At 36.9% G+C, this 19,356-nt stretch overlaps 3 long non-coding RNA genes across 5 annotated transcripts in view; 1 reads left to right on the forward strand and 2 right to left on the reverse strand.

The window, feature by feature from the left end:
* Positions 1 to 19,008, forward strand: part of LOC139119212 (uncharacterized) — an 83,605-nt gene extending 64,597 nt beyond the window's left edge. Inside the window, exons 2-4 of one of the 2 annotated variants that reach the window (XR_011548871.1) lie at positions 17,664 to 17,737; positions 18,025 to 18,194; positions 18,514 to 19,008. This is a non-coding gene — a long non-coding RNA (uncharacterized lncRNA). Of the gene's footprint in view, positions 1 to 17,426; positions 17,738 to 18,024; positions 18,195 to 18,513 lie in introns of those variants that run through there. The other variant, XR_011548870.1, reaches the window with a different exon arrangement.
* On the reverse strand, positions 4,833 to 6,694 carry LOC139119213 (uncharacterized). 2 transcript variants are annotated; one of them, XR_011548873.1, is made up of 4 exons: positions 6,433 to 6,694; positions 5,734 to 5,799; positions 5,354 to 5,404; positions 4,833 to 5,074 (listed from the first exon to the last, which is right to left on the reverse strand). It is a non-coding gene; the product is annotated as an uncharacterized lncRNA (long non-coding RNA). The 2 variants fall into 2 exon arrangements; XR_011548872.1 differs by having other exon boundaries at positions 4,833 to 5,032; positions 6,433 to 6,684.
* Positions 8,862 to 11,398, reverse strand: LOC139119214 (uncharacterized). The gene is made up of 4 exons (XR_011548874.1): positions 11,165 to 11,398; positions 10,818 to 10,874; positions 9,876 to 9,929; positions 8,862 to 9,575 (listed from the first exon to the last, which is right to left on the reverse strand). It is a non-coding gene; the product is annotated as an uncharacterized lncRNA (long non-coding RNA).
* Positions 19,009 to 19,356: the final 348 nt, after the last annotated feature.

Consider the following 19,356-nt stretch of genomic DNA (forward strand, 5'->3'; position numbering starts at 1 on the left):
CCTCCTATTTTGAAGATCTAGACTGCATCGGAAGGCGACATGCATTTATGGTAATCCTGTTTTGTACTCGAAGGCAAACTTATCTTTGTTTATAGTCACTTTACATTCTTTTCGAGCTTTCTCATAATCATATATCAGCCAAGTTACGGGTCAGTTTGCTAACTCCCCTTGTCTTGTTTGTCCTTTAATACCATTATATTCAATGGAAAAGAATGCATCTACGCTTCATGATGGCTTTGTCATTATATCGAAAGAACTCGTCTCTCAGTTATTATAATGTCAGCACCATTGAATTACAGTGCTCTGAAAACGTCGCCGCCGATTTCAATTTTATACGGGTTTTGCCTTTCGTTTTAAGATGCCCGAAATCAGCAGAAGTAGCATTCTACTCTGTTCAGGAAGTTACAGGCGAACAAAGGCAACATGTAATTTCGGCCTATTTCTATTTTCATAATTTTTTACATATCGTGTAAAAATGATATGGGAAAAGTTTTGACATTTTAATATATTTTGAAAATTGGTTTGTATTCATAAAACGCATTTCATACTTTAGCCATTTTTGTCGTATCTCCTCTTACTTCCTGCCCTCAACAAACTCCGTGGGACCTGACCTCAGTTCTTCACTCTGGTCAATAGCAGAATAAATGCACTACATTCCGGCCGATGGATCCGGATAGAAAGGTAAAAGCCGTATTTCTTTCACAGTCAATCCTTGTGAATCTAGAGGTGTTGTATATGTTGACATCCAATTCATTCAAACACTTGCTGTCTCAATATTCAAGCTTAGGAAGTATTGGTCGGGATGCAATTTTTCGCAAAGGCAAAATGTTAACATCACGGTGGTGCCTGGCGTGTTGATCAGTGAAGAAACACCTTCTAGTGCCTCAAAAGATAGCTTGTGAGACAGAGCGTCACCTTCAATAATAAGGGCTCCTTACTAAAATGTAACAACATCTGAATATCATGATTTCAATCATAAATTAACTTTTTTGTTTTCCTTACCCTTAATGCCTTAAATTCTTGTGTACTTTTGAAAAAAACAACGATATTCTGGACTGGGCAGGAAGGTAAAACCATAGTATGGCCTCTGAACAGCATGACATCGCGTGTTATGTTGCTATGTATCATTTCATATGTTAATGATACCAAGCAGGGTGGGTAAACGCAACATTTCTATACTGAATATGCTTCACATGAAAACCATTTGAGAGAAACCATTATCTTTATTACGGTGAGACCTTTTAGGTATACGTCTGTATCTATTTACAGAACAAATTCTTGATTTTCAGACTTGGTCAAAAGTTAAAATCTCTAGTTGAATTGTACAGAGAGATATTTTGAAGTGACTTTTCGAAACGACGGCGCCATGAATCAGATTCACCTATAAATTGACAAAAAAGACGATAATGTATCAGGGAAGAGATCAGTCAAATAATAATTTTGTGAATTCGGGTATTAGAAATAAAAAAAGCTTTTCCTTTACCAACCTAAGAACATTCATCGGAAAATTAATGTACATGTACGTATTTACATTGTGTTTTATTTCTGTACTTGTTTTATTTACCTGCCGGGAGGGAAGATTTTAGGAAAATTCAAAGACGACAAACAAAGAATTTAAGCTTAATTGAAGGCGCCTTGATGTACTGTGCTCGCACATTTTTTTTGATCATCGAACTTAATCTAGTGTCGATCAACGACATTTGGTTATATAATTAATTAATCCGATTTGGTAATAAAATTAAAAACACACAAATTAGAGACCATCTGATGACTATTAAGATATTACAAAAATAGTTAACGATATAATTTGTGACCGCATTAGCCGCCAACTTTACTTCGCCCGTCCCAATATTCTGATTATTTGAAGTAATCAAACCCCCAAAAAATCATATGAATAAGACGTACTGCAAGTTTTTTAAAAGACCTAGGATAATGAAATTCGATAAGATGAGGAAATACTTAAGTATTATTTCCGTGTATTTTATTGTTCAGGAACACAAATCTTACTAAGGTGTCGATCTACTTCACACAGACCACCTGAAACTAAGGAGATACTTTCTTCCCGAGTATCTCGTTTTCATATCTATTGTTTGCCATCAGAGAGAGTTCCCTGATTCTCTTTGATGATTTGCCATTTCGCATGTATGTTATTTTGGTTTTGTTTTGTTTTTTTAAGATGCATATTAGTTTAATGCATCCCCATCTTTTTGAATCCATTCTTTTTAAAGACAATAATGAGTATTTAAGAACCTCTGCGCCATTTTTACCCTTTAAAAGAGCAGGACTTTTTCGTCTTCGCAATTGGATTTTCGCTTATTAATAGCAGAGTCTAATCGGGTCAAGTTGAAGTCCATAGAGGTTAAGGAAGTTACAACGCCTGATTCTCTGATATGGTGCACGTGAGCCCCTCGTTAAACATACATCAATTAACCCTGTCACCAACAGGTCCAGAGTCACTGACGCTCTTACAAAAATATGAGGTCGGATGCGGTTTATAGCTACTTACCTCCCTGGAATGTTAAGCAAAGGAGTTAAGCTATACCATGAACTGTGAAAAACTTGCTATGTTATGGTATTCTTATATCAAACCGTATCTGTGTTTGTGTTGGCAGTACAAAAGATAAACTGAAACATAAATGTGTATGAAATTTCCAGTCGTCATTTTCCCACCTCGTTGAGTACTCTGTTGCATTTGTATTTGCATTTTCGTCACTGTCACATACTGTGTCTTAATACAACTATTAACCTTGCATTCCTTGCCTCCCTTCGACATGTTGCGAGTGTTATTTTTAGCTCATACAAAGAACTGCATCATTTCGGAAAACGATGTCCATGAAACTATTTGGAACTGGTTTAGTGTTGATCACACATGTTAATCGGGAAATAATACACTTTTGTATAAGCCATAGCTCAAATGTGCATGAGTGACACGATGTTTTGCACGTCGTTCGAAGGAGAATTCCTCCAGCAACGTTGCCTTTCCGAGATATTTCAATTTAACCCTTTGAGTGCGGTAATTTTTCCCACCAAAATTTTGGTGACACATTTTACCAAATTATATGAATTTTTTTGTAATTCTTTCGAAAATGTTTGACCTGGTGGACAGTACTCATTGTAAACTCCAGTTTTAGGTCAAAATTTGGAAATATCAGAATAAAATGTTTGGACTTAAAAAAATTGTTTGGGTTATATTTTATACAGGCAACAGAAATTGACTTTGGCGCTCAAAGGGTTAAGAAGAGCTGAATAATTTACTTCGCTCTGAACAGATCTTGATCCTATTGAGTATTTTGAAACCTCATTCAAGCCTTGGTTGCAGTTCAAACAGAGTGACCCTCAAGCACAGAATTACAGAATATCTTAATCTTTCAATTCTTTGCAATCATATTACAACAGTAAGTACTTATTTTGAGATCTATGAAGACGTTTGCTTTTAATAAATCGGAAATTCCATTCTTGATCACAGAGAAGACATTTATGGGATGGGCGCTTTGAATTTAAGGCATCGATTGAGTTCAGGTAGTTTGCTAGGTTGATATAAAACTTCATAGTACATCTAAATAATTATGCAGGTATGCGGAGTTTTGTTGTTCACTTATTCTTATAATACATAGTACAAGCAAGTACAATAAATATCAAACATGTAATGGACAGGATAATTTAATAAAATCCCTTTGTCACATGTTATCATATTGGATGTGCATGTTACAGAGGTTGAACCGCCGTGATGTTGATGTCAATGTAACAAGACATAGATGTATGAGGTCAATATGTCAATTTCGAAAGCGAAATGTCAAATGTACATTTGGCTATTGTCCAGTAAAAACACTGAAAGCTGTCTTACATTTAAACCAAACACATTTTAACACTTTTACCAAAGCTACAATAACAATTTGCTTCTTCTTGTGGTTTAATAGCAATTGTAGTGTTACTTGGGTCAACATCTGACAATTTATGTCGGTTAACTATTCGCTTTCCTCACAAATGTCATATCTCAGAGACCCTATATCATCAATCTTCGTTTAACGAGCCTCAAAAATGACAACTTAAAAGACACTAGTCCATTTGATAGCAAAGCATGAAATGAGGATTTGCCTGTCATGCAATATTTTAAAGTGCTCCGGCTTTATGTATTCATTATCCTTCTGTTGTTCTGATGATTTTGAACACCTATTGAACATTTACTTTAAAGGACAATTTAATGACAATTTCTGTCTTGTGATTCTTCATTAATTTTAATCACGATGTTACAGAAGATTACAGTCGCGAAAGCAATTTACATTTTGTGAAAACATGCAACAATATCAACTAAGTACCATGAACCCATGCCCATATCGTTCCATCCTGGTGACTTTTACAGTAAAATATCAACTGTGATATTTTACGGTAAATCGTAGAGATATGTACGATAAACGTCACCAGTTTTCGCGAGTTTTCCCGAACTACATTTGCAATGTGATAGTAAACAAAGTAAACAACTAAAATGGCTGCCGCTCTCTGCCTACGGTGCGATGTAGCCGACATGAAAATTTGAATTGCATTAAGGGACAAGGATATTTCGGGTAGATCAACACGGGAATAATATATTGTGTCTTGTAATGTCATCCCGTGATAAACAATACAGTTCTTGAAATCTTCAGACAAGCTTTAGCAAATATTGTAATTTTCGCACAGCGAGGTCAATCTCCGAACAGGTAGCGTGACAGTGATGTCGCGCGAGTGACATCTGTTAAAGAATATAAGGCAATCACCAGTTGAAATGTTGTATACGAAAATTAAAAATATGTAATGTCGTTAGAGAAAAAATAACACCGGCTGATTCGTTCCCTACCTTCTTTCTAGACAATTTTATTAATGCAGAATATTAATAATGGAATTACACGACATTGAATCATTGTAAGAATTGACCATTTACACATATAGATCAGCACACATTTATATTGTTCAAAGATAGGTTGACAGTCTTCCATCACACTTGAGGAGGCGGAGCATTTCCTTGTTCTGGAATCATGCACCTAACGAAGCTGGTGACCTGTCGAGACAAGTTGTTGCGAATTAAGTACAGTTGTAACAACTGGAAGGAAGTAGAGAAAGTACTTTTTATCTTTCTATACTGCGAACGGCTATTGCTGTTGATTCAGTAGTTGACGGATAATGAGGAGAATAACTTATCATCATACTTGAATAGATATATATGTAGTTGTCTATGAATTGATATATATATATTTTGGTAGTTGTCTACGAATTGTACTCAACAAATCCGACGAGTGCTACCAAATGGCGAGGCACCAAGGTCTTGTCAACATTTTGTTGTAAGCGTCTGACTTTGTTGGCGTCATTAAAATATACTCACGATTATGCAAGTTCTCTCCGGCTATCACCTATCGCCGAATCTGAATTCCACCTGCGGCAAAATTAATGATAATCAAAGCAAAACTTTATCGGCGTGAATGAGCTAATATGACGTGGCAATTTCGATTCGATAACAATTAGTTTATGTGCAACAAAAAGAGTGATTTTTTTCTCTACGAAGAAAAATAAGAAAATTATGAAATGGGTCGGTTATGATCTCAGTGTCAAGAAACGACTTACGGACCTTCAGCCTTTGGTTTTTACTTCAATAGAATTGTAAACTTTAATTGGACTTTAACAAATGGATGGACCAAATAGCCTAATCCTCGTTTCATTTTGCGACATTCTAAATTGGAAATATATAGAGAGAAGGTACTTTACCTGCGGTGGTGTTAAACACCTTCCATGGTAGCACGCCGATTTCAGATACCCCCGGTTTACATTTACCTGTTGAAAATGAACATCGAATTTCGGATAAATTCCATTGAAGTCGAGCGACAAGTCCTTGAAGACTCGAGGTGAGCGGGGTCTTCATGCAGTAGCAATGATAACAATGTATCGATGACATCGGAAAGTTTCGCCGCAAAATGGGAACTGATCAAAAATGTCATATCCATACGCCGCGCTCTTACCTGTGTAATCAAAGGATGTACAGGTAGCATGCGCCACGGCAGTAAAATACTTAACTTTTATCGTAAACTTTTCACAATGAAACTTTCAATCACACCCTTATCAAATCAAGAATAAAACTCAGGTGTCACTGAGCAAATTTTGGTACTAGAGAAGCTAATTACCCAACATTTGACGATATTTGGAATTCAAAATGGCCGCCATCCCCATGTTAACTTTATGGAGAAAAATAAAATTTGCTATTTTCGAAAATCTAAGACAGTTGAAACCTTTCTGACTTCCAAAGCTTTAAAATGAATCCCCAAACGTGGCAGATCCGAAAAGATTTGTTAAAACTCGAGAGTCCGAATACTTGTCCGTGAAGCGCGTTTTACCTTCAACACATAATCACGCCCCAAGTGGCTCAACCGTTAACAAAATTCTAGAATATCGCTTGCTTTGCACGAGTACCTTTTGGCTCGTTGGTATCTGTCGACGGCATTGTATCAGTAGTTGATACCGTGGTGGCTTCGACTGTCTCGATCACCTCTTTTTTAGGTTCGTTACTGTCACTCATTTTGAGGAACAAGTCGAATCGAAGCGTTTGCTGGGTTCTGGAGGATGCGTTTGTTTCGTAGTTACGTGATGAAGATTTTTTGTTTCCTTTATAGCATAACGTAGTCACGCGTCACAGTTCAACCGAATATGATTGGATGTCGCTGTTTTTGTATATTTTAATAAGAATATATTGAGTCTAGCAGACCATACAAATTCCATTAAGTTATATTGTTTTGGTTGACATTTCTTCAGCTCAAAAATATTCATTCCCAGAATTAATTACTAGTCTGATTATTTTCCGCAAGAAATTTCTCATTTCTTCACTGATCTTTGATCTGACAACCCTGACTCCAATACAAACAATGTACAAGATGTAATATTTGCAAGGCATAACTTGCACAACTAATTTTCCGTTGTCTTATATTGTGCTCGTTTCCGTACATGTTTTATACCGCTATGGATTTTCGGATCTCATGGTGCAGTACCCCACATATTGTGACACTGAATAATGTTATCCAGGAAAGAAAGCTCATAATAATTCGAAGTTGTAACTAACGTGTAGAGCGATTGGTAAACAGACTAAAACACATGTGGAAATTTAGAATATGGTATAAAAAGCGCTGTCGCAAATGACGTCATTTTTCTTTCATTAATATGGAAAAATAATTTTTTCCCGCATTTTCAGCAAGAACGACGAAAATAAAAAGCTACTAGTGTTACCATGGATACTAAAAGTTGTAACCTCAATAAATGTAATAATCTCCATAATGTAATATTAACGACAATTGTAATAAAATCAACCACAAAGGTAATAATACAGCCAACCATTAATGTATCAACCCGGAACCACAAATGTAATAAACAAATAAACCATAAATAAAATAAAACTCAACCGTAAACATGATAAACTGGAACTTGTTTATATGATCATTTGCTCATCAATTCCCCGAGTAAATATACTTTAATAAGATTAGTGTAATGTTATTTCATACTTCCTGAAACTGGGTGTCCTTTCCGAAAATTTCAGGGTGAAATGAAAAAGTGTTTTTTAACTCTCTATATTATTATAGTGGATCAAATTATATTTCAATGATGAAAGCGATACGTTTTGTCCTTAGACAAACTCTGGTAATCAAGGTCAGACTAGAACTTGTGATTCTACATTTATTTTTCACATTTCCTCACATACTTTAGAATTACAAGAACACCAAAAAGAGGGATGACCATTCCTATTTCTCATCTGTCCATCTTGTTTTCTTCCGAAAAACCCTGATAGGATCAAAATTGTCGTACGTTTTGTAGGGCTTTTTGTACAGTTTCATCCGGATTTTGTCAAAATATCGCTAAATTGATCTCTGACTGCTCCAAATTTGGTCCGCAAACGAGAATCATTTCAGTTTTGTTGAAGTCATGGTGGCATTTACAAATATCTACTGTTAGAATTTTCTCAATCATGGTGAAATCTTCTGAGAGAGTGCTCAGAAGATAGTTTGTTGTCATTAGTTAATTGAGATAAATGCATTTAAACATGTTTCATGGAATGTAAAATTTCTTTCCAGTGTTCATATCTTTCTTGCTTAATTTTATGATCCATACTTTTCAAGCCTCTAAGTTTCTAATTGGCATCAATCCAAATCACTCTTGACATGGTTGCATTTAGATAAATGTTTGTTGAACATACTTTCCCAGCTTGCAAACACATTCTAAAGAGTTCCAAGACAGAAAAGAGTCAGATTATTATTTATCGCCTGCTCTGTCGTAGAAGCTCATAGACCAATCGTGTAGGTTTACGTTGAGTATCATGTTGAACACTTGTCATCACTATGGAGTTTGTAAATGTCACCTTTACAGTAAATGTGACTATGGTGAAACGCCCTAGACATCGTCGTTCACACAAGTTATGCCTTTGCAGTTCCTTTTTGTCTTGCCTCCCATTCTTCTTGCAAAAAAGAAACAAAATACAAATTCGATTTCAATTTCTTTTTAATACTCTAGCTTAGAAACAGATATGAATCATTTCAAGTAGTGGCATTGTTGCATTTCAGAAGACGTTCATCATTTCACAAAACATTTTCTACCATTGGCATCAACATGTGAAGACCATGGATTAGGCCTCAAATTTGTGTTGTTTTCCTGCTAAGGCAATTGAAATAAAGATTGAATTTCTTGCCTCATACATTGTCTTGAGTACAATAGAATCAGTGGACTGAACAGAGTTGTAACCCCTTGTTCGGCCTCGGAGCAGCATAACATCACGTTGTGTGTCGCCGTAGACGTCATTTCATATGCAATGCACCTCAGTCAAACAGAGTCAACAACAATGAATACACCATACAAGAAAATTAGTTGAGACAAACCTTAACCTTTATTTAAGTAGGAAAAGTTAGTAACATTATAGTAACCACAACCGACTATGTCCTTCTTTACGTTCTTTATGCGGATCTTTGAGACACTTGACGAGTCAGTCTGATCATGAGATGGTTTGGCCAATGATCGCCTCCGCAAAATATGGTTCAATAAATTTTGCCTAACATGCAACTTTGTCAACTAAGTACGGAACAGAACAATAAACCAAGCTATTCTATCCATATTTAAAATGCAAATGGCTTAGGAATGAGCCGTAGGAAGTGATGAGCAGTTTTTCGGCAGTTGTATTTATGTTTAAAACTACTCATTTCGATTCATGAATACAGTAGGAAAGGGCTTTCTATTTGTCCGTTATTACCACTTCAAACCATTATTTTTCTTTCCTAAAAGTGAACCAATAAAACGCAGATCACAAGTTGAAATGGTATATATAAAAATTAAAGATATATATTACGTTAGAGTAATAATTACACCGGTTAAATAGTTCTTTCCCTTCTTTATGGACAACCTCATTAGTTCACAACATTAGTAATGAAAGTACTCGACATTGAATCATTTTAAATGTTGGCCATTTAACACATATAGAAGAGCACACATTTATATTGTTAAAAAATAGGTCGGCAGTCTTCCATCACACTTTGGGGACATTTCTTTGTTCTTGAATGATGCGCTCCAACGGGGTTGGTGACCTTTCAAGACAAGTTTTTGGAAACTGAGTACAGTTGTTACTGGAAAGAAGTAGAGAAATGAGTTTTAAATCTTTCGATACTGCAAATGGATAATGATTCAGCAGTTGACGAAGAGGAACTAGCATTTCATCCCACTTGACTTGGCATACATTATTGTTGGTCGTCTTGAATTTCACTCAATAATCTGAATGACGAGTACAACCGACTGCCGAGGCGCCAACATTTTGCCGATATTATTTTGTAAGCTAATCGTGCCTATGACGTAATCATCGCCCTATTAAGTCATTTAAATCTACTCACGGTTATGCAAGCCCCTGCCTACAACCATCGCCTATCGCCGAATCTGAATCCCACCTGCGGCAAAATTTATTATAATAAATGTAAAACTTGAACGGTCAGGTGGTCATTATGGCGTGGTAAGGGACTGGTCTATAGACTGGTCAGTTTCTTCGGCCGGAGGCGGTGGATTAGTTTTTGTGCACGTCATAAAGAGAGCCATTTTTATAGGTTGTATCCAAATCTGATGTGCATAGGGTCTGAGAAGACCTTTCCTTTTCGTATTAGACCATAATAGCCCGGCTGATAATAATAAAAATTACCTTTTGTTAAATATCATTTTTCTAACAAAAAAAAAATCATATTTTACTTGAAAATATCTCTGATACATTAAAGTACCACGTCCGAAGGGCGCGCCGAAAAATATTAATCATCTAGATATCTCTGGTGTATATATGTCTGATATATTAAAGTACGTGCCCGCGAGAACTGACTGGTGAAATTCTTGGCTGGCACAATGTATTTCAGGCATGTATGAGCCAGTATTGAATTTCAAAAACAAACAATCCCATATTGGGCATTTCAAAAAACATGGTGATTCCATCCCCAAAGTCAAAAACAGGATGACCCCATGAATCCACCCCCAACCGATGAAACTGACAAATCCTTAATATCGATTTCGATAACAATTAGTTTGCGTAAAGCAAAAACAGTACACCAGATATTTTTTTCTCTGCGAAGAAACTTAGAAAATAATGATATGGATAGGTTACGATCTCAGAGTGCAGGAATGACTTACGGACCTTCAGCCTTGGGTTTTCAGTTCAGAAGAATTGGTAACATTAATTGGACTTTAATAAACGGATTGATCAAATAGTCTCATCTTAGTTTCAGTTTGCAACTTTCTAAATTTGACATACATATAGAGAAGATGTACTTTACCTGCGGTGGTGTTAAATATCTTACCTGGTAGCAAGCCGACTTCAGGTACCCCTGCTTTATATTTACCCCCACCGCGACTTGCTGAAAATGAACATTTAATTTCGGATAAATTCCACTGAAGTCGAGCGACAATTACCTGAAGACTCAGGTTCGGTGAGGTCTTCATACAGTAGCATTGATTACAATGTATCGGTGGCATAGCTGATACCATAGTTAAGCCAGGTGTTCTGGCGAGGGAAAGTTTTCGTCGCCAAAAAGGAACCAATCAAAGATTTCATCTCCTTTATATTCATTAGATTTAACCGATTGATTTAGCGCAAATGTGGCTCAAACGTATAACAATATGCAAGAATATTGTTTTGCATGATTACCTTGTGGCTCGTTGCTTTCCGTCGACGGCTTTGAATCAGTAGTTGTTAGCGTGGTGGCTTCGACGGTCTCGGTCACCTCTGGAGGTTTTTTAACGTCACTTTTTTGGGGTTCGTTAGTGTCACCCATTTTGAGAAAAAAGTCAAATCGAATCGAATCGAATCGTTTGGGGGTGTTTCGGAGGATACGTTGATTTCTTAGTACGTGCAAGTGTGTTTTAGGGTTGTTCCCTTTATAGCATTACCTATAGTCACACGTTACACATCATTCAACTATGATTGGATATTGCTGTTTTTAATATGTTGATAAGGATATGGTAAGTCCAGGCGACCATACAAATGCCAGTTTGGTCTGTTGTATCAGTTTACATCTCTTCAGCTCCAAAGTATTCATTGCCGGAATGAATTACTCGTCTGATAATTTTCCCTAAAATAAGGAAATTTCTTATTTCTTCACTCATCTTGTTCGAACAATCCTTACTCCAATGGAAATAATGCACCAGATGTAACATTTGCAATACACAACTTGCACAACTAATTTTCTGTTGTTTTTTTATTCTTCGTGTTTCTCTACATATTTTATAGCTACGGATTTTCGAATCTCTTGGTGCAGTGCCCCACATGTTGTGACACTGAATAAAGTAATACAGGAAAGAAAGTTTATAGCATTATGAAGTTGTAACTAAAGTGGAAATTTAGAATTGTGTAGAAATTAGGCAGTGTCTCCCAGCTACAAAGGATGTTTACCTTGTAAGCAAACGAAAGTCCAATGCTACACTGAAAATAATAACGCTTAGATTTTTTTCGTAAGTTTTCAAGACCAGTTTTGAAACAAACAAGAACAGGAAAACGGTATACGTTTGGGTTCTGACACTTTTGCTTATGATTAATCGTTAGATTCAGAACAGTCAGAAAATCATTAAGGGTCAAGTTCATAATTGTTAACTCTCTCCAAGAAGAGTAAGGAATTTGATATTTAAAGTGACCCCCTCATAATAAAATGATGAATTCTAGGGAAAACGGTCACACCTAGAAATGTATATACCTGCACTGTTGTTGGTAGAATGATTTTATATTGTACGTAGACGTATATGCTGTCAGAATAAAATTACGGGAAAGCTCCATTAACTTAGGAATACCCTACTTTCCTACTTAGTTATCAGAGGATCAATTTCACAGACCTGCCTTTCCTACAATGGCACCAGCTTGATAAGATAAACTTAACAATCGAACATTCACACCTTTGGGGGATTACATGTAAAAGTCTTCTGTTTGTCACCCGAGTTGGTCAGGGAAGGACCCGGGTTTCAGGTACCATGCAAGTTAATGCAATCTTTCCCTAATGCATGTTCTAGTGCTTTTTTGGTGTCATATTTCGTTCAACATTATTGCCACACAAATCTTATGTAAAATATGACTCCCGTTCAAACCGTCTTGCGCAAAATTGAACGCCCTCCCCTCTTTTTAGCACCGTGTTGTAAAACTAAGCTCTCCTTATTAATAACCGTAAAACTGGAGGTTTCTTAAGTTTAAAACACGCGGAGTCAATAATTTCTTATTTCAATTTCCTGATAACGTTGCACAACTAGGCGTTTCGTCATTTAAGCCGCTATTCGTACCCAGGACCCAGGGAAAACAGAAACAATTTAGCATTTTACCAAATTTGTTATTGCCATTTGCATTACTTGATTACAAATAAGGTTGGCCGATAAAGATACCACGCTGAACGTGACTGTATTCATCTGTACATGCACTCTTCAGCTAAAATACAGGCAATAATCCATATTAATACAGTGAGTATTATAGGGTTTTTATGCAGTGTGACATTGTTTGATTTCAAAGGAAAAATAGTCGGACGAATAATGTCACAGATTTTTTCGACTCACTCTATTTCATCGTTATGGTGCAACCATTTACTTCTATTAGGGCGACATTTTTATTTTCTGTGTTTCTCATCTCCCGACCGACCGTAAATTTCAGCTGCCACATGAAAATAAAAAAACTTTTTTATTTGCGCCGCCTCTGAGGCGATCATCCTAGCATGTATTTTTTATCTTGGCTGCGCGATTGCGCGATTCCCCCTCTTTGGCTAGCTGTGGAAACGAAGCTATCTGTTGACGGGCGGGTAGCGTGCGTCGCTATGCGGGTCAAAGGTCAAACCGCCACGGATACGGGGTGGGCCTTTGACCCACAGAGCGACGCACGCTACCCCGCCAACAGATCGCTGCGTTTCCACAGGTACCTCTTTGGTGTGCTGGGCGCCGCCAATTGTCATAGGAGGGGCGATCCCCCGCGCAGTGCACTGAGCTGGCTGGAATGGCATATTAAATATCATAAGTGTCACACTTCGATGCATTTGTCCCGTTTTCGGCACCTGTTTATGGTGTGGTAACAGGCATTGTATAGTGTAGCAAGAACATATATACATGAAATGAACTAATTTTAGTTCGATTTTGATACTTTTTGAACTGTTTCAATAAAATGCTGTTGAAACAATACCACGGGTTAATTTCAGTACGTTGATTTTGCCCTGTCATTGCCCCAGCTCGATTAGGTTTCTGTGTTACATTATACGATTGAGAAAAGGAGACAACTGAAGTTTTTGTGCTTGGTATGAATGTCAACAACACTATGAAAATAATTCTGGTAGCAAAAATTGACACGAAAAATTGGACTTTACTGTTACAGAAACGTTCGTGTTCAGTTCAGTCCCGGGGTGAATGGCGTTGGCACTGTGACGCGGGACTGCATCCAATGAAAGTCACAAGAAGGCTGTGGTGTCAAAGGCTCCAGTTTTTGAATTAAATGAACAAACACTGACTTGGTTTCCAGGCAAATAAACCCTAAAGTTAACTGTCGGTGACAACCAGCCTTTCTGTTTTTTTATTTTCCCCATTCTAAAATGATTGACAAAATCTGACATCGAGAAACTCCGCATTCAAAACAGCTCAGACCAGTCCAACCTCCTAAGTTGTCGTTTTAATTCTACTGAGTCTGCGCACAAGATTACAAGACCAGCTAAGTCACTAGAAAAAGACAGCTAACTGGTTTGTATAGGGCAACTTTACAGTGGTCAGGGATGATATAAACACAGTAAAAACATGACAAACAAGAAATTTATTTTTTTCAGAACTGCTAAACATTCCTTTCTAACAACTAAATATTTTTCTTGCTATGTGTAAGCGCACACAGTTCAGTTAAAAATGAAAAAAAAATCTCTTGCATGTACAGTGGACATGGTTAGCTCTTGTTATTATGCTTGAATGTACTTCAAGCCTTAAGAAAGCAAACATACAGAATATGTACAGACAATGATACAGAATACTGTAGCATACAAAATATGCTACATTTTTGTGAGGAATACTAATGCTTATGAATATTAATGAGCCATGCACCACTCTTGGCAGCCCTATAAATTCATAACAGTGATACTCAAATTTTTTTACTTTGAAAAGATCTTATAGAGGATGGTGATTGCAGCAAGCAACTTGGATTGAGTAAGCAAGTGATTTATGGCCTGTAGTATGTGTATCACACGTGACATCATTGCAACATTAAAACTTGCGTAAATGTCTCAGTTAACCCCCCCCCCATTTTAAATTACCCTCAAAATTCCTGAAGAGGGGGACTTGTCCTGGTGTAGCATCCTAGATGAAACACTGCAATGAACTTAAAAATTGTAGAGTATAAAATTAGAGAACACTGAACTGAAAGATAAGAAATTGCACTGACTGAACGGACAGAACATTGAACTAAAACAAATACACATTTTTTGTACTTAAAAAATTGTACAGACTGAATGGACAAAACATTGAACTGAAACAAATAGATTTTTTTTCGTCTTTTTTTATTTCGCCCGGCCGCCCTGCTTAAGTAATCCTCTGAAGAAGAGAAACAAATAAAAAAAAAAGGTCACCCTTATGAAAACGATACATTTTGTCCTCAGTCAAACTCCAGAAATCAAGGCCAGACTAGAACATGCGATTCTTCATATTGATGTTAATTGTATTTTTACTTTCCTCGCAAATTCGAGAACTACAAGGACAACACCAAAAGAGAAGGTTGGCCATTCCTTTTGCTCATCTGTCCATTTGTGTTTCTTCTGAAAAACCCTGATTAATCCAAAATTGTTGTAACTTTCGGGGATCTTTATATGCAGTTTCATTCCGATATGGTTAAAATGTTGTTAAACTGATCTCTGGCTGCTCCAGATTTGGTCCGTCAACGACATTTGCATACATCTACATTACGAATTTTCTTACTTAAGGTGAAACCTTCTGAGAAAGAGTGCTCAGAAGATAGCTTGTCATTAGCTCATTGATATAACTTTCTTGAAGAGTCTTATTTTATGATACAATTTTCAGCATATCTTTCTTATAAGAATATTTTTGCACTTTTGGTACCATTTTTTGACCAAATTGCTAATAATTGTTGATAGTTTTAGATTTTAGATCCAATTTTCCTTGATTTTTGGTCATTTATGTCTATTAGACCGTAATTGTCTTACCCATATTGTATTTGTGAAATTTTTTCAGTCAGTAAAATCATACGAATAGTACAGTAGTTCTATCTTCAACAGCTCATTTTACATTAATCTCATCGTGCTAAGACTGCATGCAGTTTGATTCACCCTTGAGAAGTGTTTTTGAACATTTTAAACGCGAATGAGTTTTTATTATTTACCTCAATTATTTAATATGGGGGATATATTTACATTATTTATCAAAATTTCACATTAGAGCCATAAAGGCATTTTAAAAACTGAGTGTTTTCATTCCCCCATACTAAATGCCATAATGACTGCCATGCATAAGTAACTGAAAATAAATCATCGAAAATGAAAAATTTAAAGGTTAAAAGCCATCTTGCATTATTCTTATTTATTATTTAAGAATACTCTCATTATATTTGGTATTTGTCATACTGAAGCTAACCTTACTTGCTATTGTTTCCAAAAAAAGTTTCTAGGCCCACAGAGGTTATGGCGACCCGAAGGCGTACATTTCACAGTCGAACTATCAGCTCGGTGTTAGAGTTCGGCTGCAAACAAAATTGCGGTAATCATAACATGCAGTAGCTTATAGATATGTACATTGGTTTAAATACTCACTTGAAAGTGAACTTATATACTTGTCATGTCGTATTTTGGGGAAACGATAACAAAATTAAATCCTTTTGATATGTTTGTACAGCAGCTTCGTGGTAATTCTTTTTCGGTACAGAACAAAAGAGGCCCGACGGCACTGGAACAAAGGCGTTTTGTTGTTGCCTGTGCTAGCACACAAGGTCAATCATAATATTACTGAATTTTAATGATTTGTCCATCTACAAAACTGTTTAAGCCAAGTATAGTGGACATCTAAAATTTAGTTCACTACCGGTCATGGTTTCACAGTATCAAAGGCGGTATTTTAGTAAAATAGCATTTTTGGTAACAAAGGTTTTGTTCCCCTTTTGTCGAAGTCTGGCAAGCTTTTGTTCCAGTGTTAAACTTAAAATCTAAAATATTAAGTAAACACGGGGTCTTTTTAATTTTTGAAACTCATGATATTGAATAAGGTTTCTGCATCTATCTTTCGGTAATATTTTGGATTATTTAACATCAAGGGTAAGGATTTTAGATTTATAGAAATTTTGAAAAATTCTGTATTTTCTTTGTAATGGCCGTCTATCGAGACACCCCCGTTTGGGCCCCATCGCCACCATGAGTAAAGTCGTGAATTTAAAAATAGGGTGAAAGGTTAGCCAGCAGCCTGTTAGCAGTATCTTTCGCTTTGTCGCGGTATATCATGCGTTTCTTTTGTTAGAGTACCCATGACTCCGCCTCCTTTGCGTTCACAGTATGCTAATGAGCTCCATAATTGACATACAAATACCAGAGGGTCAACATATCAGTGGCACCACCCTTCGGTAATTAAATTGAAATATTCAGTATTTTCACAATGCTTGCAATCAGAAACTATTTTGATGTCACACAAATCAAAAACTGCGTTTACATACTGGGCAGGGGACTTGTATGACATTAGGACTCGATTTTATTCTTATGAAGATTTTATTTAAGAAAATTCGACGGTGTTCTGCTTTGCCTGAAACAGAGCATGTTATTCTATTCTGGAGTACCTATAACATGTTAAAACATGTCTCCATGGTACCAGTTGTCACAATATCTTGACTTCATGTTGCCACGTGTTTTTCAGCCGATGGTCAAACAAAGCGTCGTTGCGGACGACGTGTGCGTCTGGTCGGGTAGTCCCTTTAAACTCGCAAATGTCTGTGACTGGGGTCAACAGTTTCCATGCAGTGACGTATGTCATTTTGCAGAAGCGAAAGATATGCTGCTTCGTCGAATTATCAATGCAAATTAGCATATGCATTACTACATGGAATTTACCGAGTGGGCCTCGAGCAGACGACTAGCTAGTCGTTCTAAATATAGCAGCTGGATCACTCTGCATTCTTTTGAATTCTGCTGTTTACACCATGACTTGAACTTCCATTGCAGACTGAACCAGATGCGGCTGCTTTAAGCTGGTTGTCCGAAATTACTACATAGCAGGGGAGTCCAAAATACCTGAGGTACGTAACTCTTTTATTTCGACCAAAATTGAGGCCAATCCATGTTCACATTATTGTGATTGAATATTGAATTGAGAAATATAATGAATCTATAAATTTTATTATCGTGATAAAGGTTTAACATGGTAAATTTCTACAGAGATCGATTTTAAAATTTCAAAATATGCAATTGAGTATTTGATATCAGTCGACCTTTGTGCTATTTCTGTACTTTATGATAAAATTATACGTGAACAATTCTGACCACTAAAACAGAGAGATGCTCCGTTTGACATCATTTTCTGCAGGATTATGGAGGGAGAAACTGGTAAAAAATCCGACAACGATTCGGGTCAACAGCAACAACCACAGCATGAAGACACCGAACTGTGTCCTGCAAATATGCCGGCGTTCCAGGCTGCTGTTGCACTGACCGACGTGGATGCCAACGAACCACAAAGACGGAAACCAAGCGAAGGTACGCACACTTTACTTATTTTATTGTCTATTTTTTTTTGTTGCCTCTTTAAAACAAAAATACTAGCGTTTTACACCTCTCTGATGGTAGTCGCATAGTCACTGTTATAATGTCCTGTCTTATGGATAGGCGATCTGCGTACAGCTCAGTGTTCCTTGCTGTACTCGTACTGCTAGCTGGTGGGCGTGGCAGGAAATTCATAATCCTGGCCTAACAACGCTCTTGTGGTAGAGCCTGTCGTAATTATTCGTTCGAATATTTTTTTCCTTTCATTGTAGAGAAACTTTCTTCTAAAAGTCTTATTTTCCTTCCGTTTCAGAGAAGACAAAACAGAAGTGAGAAGTATGGAAAGCTTATTGGATACGCTATGCACTCTACGACTGCATTGAATGAACATGGCAAACTTTGTGAGGACAAAGCAAGCAGACTGCGACGAGATGGCTACTAAAAACGGGAACATTTCGGCACAATTTTGCTTGGACTGCTTTCAGGTTGAGCTGATTTCGATCATTGATCTTTTGGAGCCAGTAAACGTGGCCCTCACGGTCACATGATGAATTGTTAATTCATTTGAAAGGCCATCCGTCAAATGTTTATCCGACATGACTGGAAATTTATTATGGACGTCGTTTCGACGCAAATAAGGGCGGATATGCACCATGCAGCATACCGTGATAAACATGCGTCGGTCGCATGATACATCAGGCTTTTGGAACTGATCCAATCACTAGACACGCATAGTTCAACCTTATATGGAAATATAAATCGTATGCTAATCACTTTACGAGAACAAATAAAATCGTTACAACATATATATATTTCTCTTTGTCGTTCTGTTTTTTTACTTACATACACAATTGCAGAGTTTTCCCACAATAGACGATGTATCCACAACTTCAATATAAAGAAATGAAATGAAATTAAGCCTTAAACGATGAAATGAATTCGATGAGATTCCCCAAACAGTTTGTGTTGAAACGCATAATCAGCCTTAGGCTGGAAGGGATCGGAAATTGCGAAAGTGTCACAGTTATTCCCTGCAAGTCAGCCATGGTGCCAGTATATTCTGTTGTGAAACAAGTACATGTAATTTATGAATGTAAAGAAGAGTAAAGGTCTAACATGCTTCCATGGAGCAAGAGTTTGCTAATGCCCTTCGTTA

Source organism: Ptychodera flava, chromosome 19, assembly GCF_041260155.1.
Source record: "Ptychodera flava strain L36383 chromosome 19, AS_Pfla_20210202, whole genome shotgun sequence".
NCBI lineage: Eukaryota > Metazoa > Hemichordata > Enteropneusta > Ptychoderidae > Ptychodera > Ptychodera flava.